This window comes from Oncorhynchus keta, unplaced genomic scaffold (genome assembly GCF_023373465.1).
Source record: "Oncorhynchus keta strain PuntledgeMale-10-30-2019 unplaced genomic scaffold, Oket_V2 Un_contig_6263_pilon_pilon, whole genome shotgun sequence".
Classification (NCBI taxonomy): Eukaryota; Metazoa; Chordata; class Actinopteri; order Salmoniformes; family Salmonidae; genus Oncorhynchus; species Oncorhynchus keta.
This window is the reverse complement of record NW_026288764.1, coordinates 75,077-85,833: the sequence shown is the minus strand read 5'-3', so window position 1 is coordinate 85,833 and position 10,757 is coordinate 75,077.

The window sequence follows — 10,757 nt, the reverse complement described above, 5'->3', positions numbered from 1 at the left end:
TTGCCAATGACAAGCATGCCCATAACATGATACAACCACGACCATACATGAAATTATGAAGAGTGTTAATAAGATTTTGTCTTGGATTTGCCCCAAATGCCATTTTTTTTGCTGTTTCACTTTAGTACTTTATCGCAAACAGTATGCATGTTATTCTGTACAGGATTTCTTATTTTCACTCTTTTAATTAGGTTAGTATTGTGAAGTAATCACAATGTTGTTGATCCATCCTAAGTTTCTCCTATCATAGCCATTAAACTCTGCTTGAAAAGAAGAGGTAAGCATTCACCAAAAATGCTACTTCGTTTTTTTAAAGGGATAGACCACAACCTTTCACATAATGTTCAAAGAAGTCAAACAGAGGGATATTTTGCTTGTTTAAGTTGATGACTGAACTGAACCCCTCCTAGTTTTGGGGGGGTTTAGAAAGCATTATGAATACAACTGCAGGGCAGCTTAGGGAAATAATTAAGCATAAGAATGCTTGAAGTGGCTGCCTCCCTCCTCCCCCCTCTCCAAGACTTGCAACACGCCCACCCTGTAAACAGGCCACCTCACACCCCTTCCCTGCTGAGACTGAGCAGACAGACAGTAAAGTGCCTTATCTCTCCCCCGATGGAAGAGAGGAAGAGGGGGATGGGGGGATATGGGCGATGGGGAAAGGAGGGAGATGGGGTCAGCTTTGTGTCTCCCAGAGACGTGTACGCCAGGGGGTATGTAGCCACACACATTCACACACACCACACATACGTACAATGTATGCACACACACACACACACACACACACAGTCACACACACCCCTCTTGGATAGAACTCAGGAAGGTATGCTAGCCACACACAACACACACACAAACTCACACACACACATATACATATATATGGGCATGGGGAAAGGAGGGAGATGGGGTCACTTTGTGTCTCCCAGAGACACTCAGGGGGTATGCAGCACACACACACACACACACACACACACACACACACACACACACACACACACACACCCCTCTACCTAAAGGTATCAACATGCATAAGTTTGACGACCCTAGCCGAACGAGTGTGATCGCATACTCCCTTAAAAGACATTAGCTTGAAAAAAACAGCAGTAGTTTGTTGTCCATTTTGAGACGCCGTAACCAGTATAGTCTGAATTAATCTAAGATAAGTCATTAACTAATTTTTTTGCCGAGGAGATCTTACTTGCGCAATTTTACATCTAACTAAGATGTTGGTGCAGTATTTCTCAATGAAAAAAGGTGCATGAAAACAAGTCATCCCGTTGAATGACAACAAAGACTTTATTGAAGAATCCCTACTGTTGACCAATCACCAACGGAGGGGTGTAGACTTCGGCTCCAAACTTCGGCTTGCCACCAGAAAAAAATGTTGTGTGCCCGAACAGCAGAACCCCCCCTCTAATCCATGATCACCCCACCGCACTGGCACCTCCCATCCTCACTGACCATTCCCCTCCGCCAGACTGGCCCCACCAGGCAGACCTGCTTGGAGGGGTCCGTTTGTGAAGGCTGAGCGTAGCCCACCCAGCAGCACCTACAGACTGACACCATTGTGGATTCCAGCAGGGAAGTTAGTCTACAGTCATCAGGGAGAGGAGGTCAGGAGAACTGCTGTCATGAGTGACTGAGTGACTAAAACTGACTGACTAGTAGTTGCCTTCTCATCACACACAGAAAACTAACAATAGCAAACAGATCCCTGGTACCCTCACTCTACTGTCCCACCATTTCCACCTTCACACCCCTTTGCATCCTCTCTCCCCACCTCAGCTCCAGGGATCCTAGGCTGGGTTCCGCAGGGCAGCAGACAGGGTGCCCTGTTCCTGGAGAAAGCAGCTCTGGCCCTGTGTTTGTTTAGATAGTCTCCGTGGGCCTCAGACCTGTCCGAGTCCCGAAACACTACCCAGACCCCAGGTCTTAGCCAGGGCCAAACTAGAGACGTGTACTCACTTAGGTATCCACACAGCACGCACACACACACCCCTCCAGCCCCATGCCCAGCGACCCGACATAGCTCAGGGGAACTCCAGCTCATTCATCAACATGGACTGGCTCCTGCTGCAGTCTGGAGCTTGGAACACTCTGAACACTCCTCTCCTCTGTCAGTGGTCGCACTGGGGTGACACATGGGCCGGGGCCTGGTTACGGGCTGCAGACTGGAGCCACAGTCTGGAGATCCACTGCAGGGAAAGGCCAGGCGAGTGCCGAGAAAAGACCCCTTGTGATGTGATGTCTCTGGAATGGTGGAGCCACTGTGCCTGGATGTCTGGCTGGCAGTGACCAGTGTATGTATAGAACAGTCTGTCTGTTGAGCCACTATGTATGGATATCAAACAACACACTGTTAGAGAGCTCCTTTGTACAGTGTAATAATATTAATAGGCAGTTTTTTTTTATGTGCAAACAGAAGTGTTTTAGTGTTCAGAGTACTAGTAGACGAACCATTTTAATTAGGGATAGTAGTAGTATTAGTAGGAAGGTTAATGTTTATTGTCATGTGTCTTGTCCTGAAAGCAGAATTGAGTGATTTCCCCTTAGATAGGCCAGCTGCAACGTCAAAATTGGCTATATTGTATCTTTTATTAAAGCAAAAATGCACTTTTTGGTCTTCATTTAAGGTTAGGCATTAGGGTTAGCAGTGTGCAGTAGTAAAAAAATAACAACTTATTGTCACATGCACTGGATATGTGCAGTAAAATGTGTTGTTTTTACAGGGTCAACCGTAGTAGTACGGCACCACTGGAGCAAATTAGAGTTTAGTGCCTTGCTTAAGGGAACATTGACAGATTTTCAGCTCAGGTATTTGAACCAGTGACCTTTTAGTTGCTGTCCCAACACTCTAACCACTAGGCTACCTGCTGCCCTAATAGTAGTAACAGTAGTAATAGTTGTGACAATAGTAGTAGTACAGATGTAGGACCGTAATTTGATCCCCCTGTTGAAGGAGCACTGCAATGTAGGACATTTTAAACTTGTAAAATATTTGAGGTTTAAAAAGGCTGCACATTTCAGACTTGATTTTGCATTACTAAAAATGTATGAACCCCTACAAAAACGTCCATGAGTTATAATCCTCATAATAATTCCCCTTTCTTGTTCAACAGGATTATTTTCCTGCTGTAGCAAACTGGCTCAAATTAAGATCCTAGTATTAATAGTAGTGGTAGTATTAGTAGTATAAGTAGTAGTTGGTTAGTATAGTCTATTATTAAAGTAGCTGGCAACAATGGTAGCTAATAGTAATAGTTTAACTGGAATTATATCTAAAAAATAATTGGGGCCGGGGTCTTGGGAGGCTGTGACACCACCCCTCGGGTTGGGTTAAATGTCGAAGACACATTTTAGTTGAATGCATTCAATTGTACAACTGACTAGGTATCCCCCTTTCCCTTTTTTCCCCACTGCCACCATCCCTCCCCAGCTCACTGCCACCACCCCTACCCAGCTCACTGCCACCACCCCTCCCCAGCTCCACCACCACTCCCCAGCTCACAGCCACCACCACTCCCCAGCTCACTGCCACCACCACTCCCCAGCTCACTGCCACCACCACTCCCAGCTCACTGCCACCACCACTCCCCAGCTCACTGCCACCACCACTCCCCAGCTCACTGCCACCATCCCTCCCCAGCTCACTGCCACCACCCCTCCCCAGCTCACTGCCACCACCCCTACCCAGCTCACTGCCACCACCCCTCCCCAGCTCCACCACCACTCCCCAGCTCACAGCCACCACCACTCCCCAGCTCACTGCCACCACCACTCCCCAGCTCACTGCCACCACCACTCCCCAGCTCACTGCCACCACCACTCCCCAGCTCACTGCCACCACCACTCCCCAGCTCACTGCCACCACCCCTCCCCAGCTCACTGCCACCACCCCTCCCCAGCTCACTGCCACCACCACTCCCCAGCTCACTGCCACCACCACTCCCCAGCTCACTGCCACCATCCCTCCCCAGCTCACTGCCACCACCCTCCCCAGCTCCACCACCACTCCCCAGCTCACTGCCACCACCACTCCCCAGTTCACTGCCACCACCCCTCCCCAGCTCCACCACCACTCCCCAGCTCACTGCCACCACCACTCCCCAGCTCACTGCCACCACCACTCCCCAGCTCACTGCCACCACCACTCCCCAGCTCACTGCCACCACCCCTCCCCAGCTCACTGCCACCACCACTCCCCAGCTCACTGCCACCACCCCTCCCCAGCTCACTGCCACCACCACTCCCCAGCTCACTGCCACCACCACTCCCCAGCTCACTGCCACCACCCCTCCCCAGCTCACTGCCACCACCCCTCCCCAGCTCACTGCCACCACCCCTCCCCAGCTCACTGCCACCACCCCTCCCCAGCTCACTGCCACCATCCCTCCCCAGCTCACTGCCACCACCCTCCCCAGCTCACTGCCACCACCACTCCCCAGCTCACTGCCACCACCACTCCCCAGCTCACTGCCACCACCACTCCCCAGCTCACTGCCACCACCACTCCCCAGCTCACTGCCACCACCACTCCCCAGCTCACTGCCACCACCCCTCCCCAGCTCACTGCCACCACCACTCCCCAGCTCACTGCCACCACCACTCCCCAGCTCACTGCCACCACCACTCCCCAGCTCACTGCCACCACCCCTCCCCAGCTCACTGCCACCACCACTCCCCAGCTCACTGCCACCACCACTCCCCAGCTCACTGCCACCACCACTCCCCAGCTCACTGCCACCACCCCTCCCCAGCTCACTGCCACCACCCCTCCCCAGCTCACTGCCACCACCACTCCCCAGCTCACTGCCACCACCACTCCCCAGCTCACTGCCACCACCCCTCCCCAGCTCACTGCCACCACCACTCCCCAGCTCACTGCCACCACCACTCCCCAGCTCACTGCCACCATCCCTCCCCAGCTCACTGCCACCACCACTCCCCAGCTCACTGCCACCACCACTCCCCAGCTCACTGCCACCACCCCTCCCCAGCTCACTGCCACCACCCCTCCCCAGCTCACTGCCACCACCCCTCCCCAGCTCACTGCCACCACCCCTCCCCAGCTCACTGCCACCACCACTCCCCAGCTCACTGCCACCACCACTCCCCAGCTCACTGCCACCACCACTCCCCAGCTCACTGCCACCACCCCTCCCCAGCTCACTGCCACCACCACTCCCCAGCTCACTGCCACCACCACTCCCCAGCTCACTGCCACCACCCCTCCCCAGCTCACTGCCACCACCCCTCCCCAGCTCACTGCCACCACCACTCCCCAGCTCACTGCCACCACCACTCCCCAGCTCACTGCCACCACCCCTCCCCAGCTCACTGCCACCACCACTCCCCAGCTCACTGCCACCACCCCTCCCCAGCTCACTGCCACCATCCCTCCCCAGCTCACTGCCACCACCCCTCCCCAGCTCACTGCCACCACCACTCCCCAGCTCACTGCCACCACCACTCCCCAGCTCACTGCCACCACCACTCCCCAGCTCACTGCCACCATCCCTCCCCAGCTCACTGCCACCACCCCTCCCCAGCTCCACCACCACTCCCCAGCTCACTGCCACCACCACTCCCCAGCTCACTGCCACCACCACTCCCCAGCTCACTGCCACCACCACTCCCCAGCTCACTGCCACCATCCCTCCCCAGCTCACTGCCACCACCCCTCCCCAGCTCAATGCCACCACCACTCCCCAGCTCACTGCCACCACCACTCCCCAGCTCACTGCCACCATCCCTCCCCAGCTCACTGCCACCACCCCTCCCCAGCTCACTGCCACCACCACTCCCCAGCTCACTGCCACCACCACTCCCCAGCTCACTGCCACCACCACTCCCCAGCTCACTGCCACCACCACTCCCCAGCTCACTGCCACCACCCCTCCCCAGCTCACTGCCACCACCACTCCCCAGCTCACTGCCACCACCCCTCCCCAGCTCACTGCCACCACCCCTCCCCAGCTCACTGCCACCACCCCTCCCCAGCTCACTGCCACCATCCCTCCCCAGCTCACTGCCACCACCCCTCCCCAGCTCACTGCCACCACCACTCCCCAGCTCACTGCCACCACCACTCCCCAGCTCACTGCCACCACCACTCCCCAGCTCACTGCCACCACCCCTCCCCAGCTCACTGCCACCACCACTCCCCAGCTCACTGCCACCATCCCTCCCCAGCTCACTGCCACCACCACTCCCCAGCTCCACCACCACTCCCCAGCTCACTGCCACCACCACTCCCCAGCTCACTGCCACCACCACTCCCCAGCTCACTGCCACCACCACTCCCCAGCTCACTGCCACCACCACTCCCCAGCTCACTGCCACCACCACTCCCCAGCTCACTGCCACCACCACTCCCCAGCTCACTGCCACCACCCTCCCCAGCTCACCGCCACCACCACTCCCCAGCTCACTGCCACCACCCCTCCCCAGCTCACTGCCACCACCCCTCCCCAGCTCACTGCCACCACCCCTCCCCAGCTCACTGCCACCATCCCTCCCCAGCTCACTGCCACCACCCCTCCCCAGCTCACTGCCACCACCACTCCCAGCTCACTGCCACCACCACTCCCCAGCTCACTGCCACCACCACTCCCCAGCTCACTGCCACCACCCCCCCAGCTCACTGCCACCACCACTCCCCAGCTCACTGCCACCATCCCTCCCCAGCTCACTGCCACCACCACTCCCCAGCTCCACCACCACTCCCCAGCTCACTGCCACCACCACCCCCAGCTCACTGCCACCACCACTCCCCAGCTCACTGCCACCACCCCTCCCCAGCTCACTGCCACCACCACTCCCCAGCTCACTGCCACCACCACTCCCCAGCTCACTGCCACCACCACTCCCCAGCTCACTGCCACCACCACCCCCAGCTCACTGCCACCACCACTCCCCAGCTCACTGCCACCATCCCTCCCCAGCTCACTGCCACCACCCCTCCCCAGCTCACTGCCACCACCACTCCCCAGCTCACTGCCACCATCCCTCCCCAGCTCACTGCCACCACCCCTCCCCAGCTCACTGCCACCACCACTCCCCAGCTCACTGCCACCACCACTCCCCAGCTCACTGCCACCACCACTCCCCAGCCCACTGCCACCATCCCTCCTCAGCTCACTGCCACCACCCCTCCCCAGCTCACTGCCACCACCACTCCCCAGCTCACTGCCACCACCACTCCCCAGCTCACTGCCACCACCACTCCCCAGCTCACTGCCACCACCACTCCCCAGCTCACTGCCACCACCACTCCCCAGCTCACTGCCACCACCACTCCCCAGCTCACTGCCACCATCCCTCCCCAGCTCACTGCCACCACCCCTCCCCAGCTCACTGCCACCACCACTCCCCAGCTCACTGCCACCACCACTCCCCAGCTCACTGCCACCACCACTCCCCAGCTCACTGCCACCACCACTCCCCAGCTCACTGCCACCACCACTCCCCAGCTCACTGCCACCACCACTCCCCAGCTCACTGCCACCACCACTCCCCAGCTCACTGCCACCACCACTCCCCAGCTCACTGACTAGACATAACAGTAAATGGACAGTGCGTTCAGAAAGTATTCAGACCCCTTCACTTTTTCCACATTTTGTTATGTTACAGCCTTATTGTAAAATTGATTACATTTTTTAAAAATCTCAGCAACCTACACACAATACCCCATTGACAAAGCGAAATCAGGTTTTTAGAAATATTTGTTAATTAATATATATATATATTATTTTTTAAACCTTATTAACATAAGTATTCAGACCCTATGCTATGCGACTTGAAATTGAGCTCAGGTGCATCCTGTTTCCTGTTTCCATCATCCTTGAGAAGTTTCTACAACTTGAAGTTTGCCAAAAGGCACCTAAAGACTCTCAGACCATGACAAAACAAGATTCTCTGGTCTGATGAAACCAAAATTAAACTCTTTGGCCTGAATACCAACCGTCACGTCTGGAGGAAACCTGGCACCATCCCTACTGTGAAGCTTGGTAGAGAGATGCTGCCTGGGCCAAAGCTAGATTCACAGACTTGGGCCCAGACGGGCAGTCTTTCAGGCGATTGAGAAATCTGTGTGTAAAACTAGTTAAAAATTCTAAATCAGATTATTATGTTAAAACACTATCTGAATGTACAGGGAACCCAGCAAAATTGTGGAAAGCTGTTAAATCACTGAAGGTTTGTGTCTCTTCTTCTCCCCCCAAGAAATGTATTTCGATTTTGGTCCTATTACTGACAAAATTGATGTCACTAATGCATTTAATCACCATTTTATCTCTGCGGGCTTTATATTTGAACATTTTTTCAAAGCCAGCTCTTGAGAAGAGTAGTTTGGATGTAGATGGTGAAAATCTATTGAATGGTACTGAAAATGCTGGTCAGGAGTTTTCTTTTCGGAAATTCACTGATAAAAGAGGTCCGGGATGCTTTGTTTAACGTTAGACAGAAAAAAATCCCCAGGGGCTGATCATCTGGAGCCTGGTCTGTTTAAGTGTGCAGCTCACCTTATTGCTTTCTCAGTAGCCCATATTTTTAATTTAACAAGTGTTCCAAAAGCATGGAAATCCACATATGTGCTGCCACTCTATCAGGGTGGGGATACAAATGATCTTGACAACTATCGCCCCATTTCAAGACTACCTTGTTTAGCTAAGATTCTTGAATACTTGGTTAATGTACAGTCGTGGCCAAAAGTTTTGAGAATGACACAAATATTAATTTTCACAGTCTGCTGCCTCAGTTTGTATGATGGCAATTTGCATATACTCCAGAATGTTATGAAGAGGGATCAGATGAATTGCAATTAATTGCAAGTCCCTCTTTGCCATGCAAATGAACTGAATCCCCCCCAAAAAAAATTCCACTGCATTTCAGCCCTGCCACAATCATGTCAGTGATTCTCTCATTAACACAGGTCTGAGTGTTGACGAGGACAAGGCTGGAGATCACTCTGTCATGCTGATTGAGTTCGAATAACAGACTGGAAGCTTCAAAAGGAGGGTGGTGCTTGGAATCATTGTTCTTCCTCTGTCAACGATGGTTACCTGCAAGGAAACACGTGCTGTCGTCATTGCTTTGCACAAAAAGGGCTTCACAGGCAAGGATATTGCTGCCAGTAAGATTGCACCTAAATCAACCATTTATCGGATCATCAAGAACTTCAAGGAGAGCGGTTCAAATGTTGTGAAGAAGGCTTCAGGGCGCCCAAGAAAGTACAGCAAGCGCCAGGACCGTCTCCTAAAGTTGATTCAGCTGTGGGATCGGGGGAACCACCAGTACAAAGCTTGCTCAGGAATGGCAGCAGGCAGGTGTGAGTGCATCTGCACGCACAGTGAGGCGAAGACTTTTGGAGGATGGCCTGGTGTCAAGAAGGGCAGCAAAGAAGTCACTTCTCTCCAGGAAAAACATCAGGGACAGACTGATATTCTGCAAAATGTACAGGGATTGAACTGCTGAGGACTGGGGTAAAGTAATTTTCTCTGATGAATCCCCTTTCCGATTGTTTGGGGCATCTGGAAAAAAGCTTGTCCGGAGAAGACAAGGTGAGCGCTACGATCAGTCCTGTGTCATGCCAAAAGTAAAGCATTCTGAGACCATTCATGTGTGGGGTTGCTTCTCAGCCAAGGGAGTGGGCTCACTCACAATTTTGCCTAAGAACACAGCAATGAATAAAGAATGGTACCAACACATCCTCCGAGAGCAACTTCTCTCAACCATCCAGGAACAGTTTGGTGACGAACAATGCCTTTTCCAGCATGATGGAGCACCATGCCATAAGGCAAAAGTGATAACTAAGTGGCTCGGGGAACAAAACATTGATATTTTGGGTGGCCAGGAAACTCCCCAGACCTTAATCCCATTGAGAACTTGTTGTCAATCTTCAAGAGGCAGATGGACAAACAAAAACCAACAAATTCTGACAAACTCCAAGCATTGATTATGCAAGAATGGGCTGACATCAGACAGGATGTGGCCCAGAAGTTAATTGACAGGATGCCAGGGCGGATTGCAGTTGTCTTGAAACCGAAGGGTCAACACTGCAAATATTGACTCTTTGCATCAGCTTCATGTAATTGTCAATAAAATCCTTTGACATTTATGAAATGCTTGTAATTATACTTCAGTATTCCATAGTAGCATATGACCAAAATATCTAAAGACACTGAAGCAGCAAAATTTGTGAAAATGAATATTTATGTCATTCTCAAAACTTCTGGCCACGACTGTACAACCTTGTTCTTTTAATCTGATAATTGTATTCTTAATATAAACCAATCAGGGTTTAGGCCTGGGCACCACACCTAAACCCTGATAGCATAGCAACCACGCTAATTGTTAATGATCCTGTCAATGCCTTGGATGCTAAAAAGAGCTGTGCTATCTTGTTTATTGACCTGTCAAAGGCATTTGACACTGTTGATCATTCTGCTTTACTGAAGATATGATCAAGAGTAGGCCTGGGATATACAGCCTGTTTAGCGTTTCAGAATTATCTTAGCGACAGAACTCAGGCCATCTTCATAGATGGGGTTAAATCTGAATTTCTTGAGATTCAAAAAGGTGTTCCTCAGGGTTTGATTTTGGGTCCATTATGGTTCACTTTGGATATTAATGAGATAGGAAACACTGTTAATACTTGTAACATTAATCTCTATGCAGATGACACCGTTTTGTATTCCTGTGCCACCTCAGTGCAGCAGGCCATTTGTGTACTTCAGCATGACTTTGATTAAATTCAG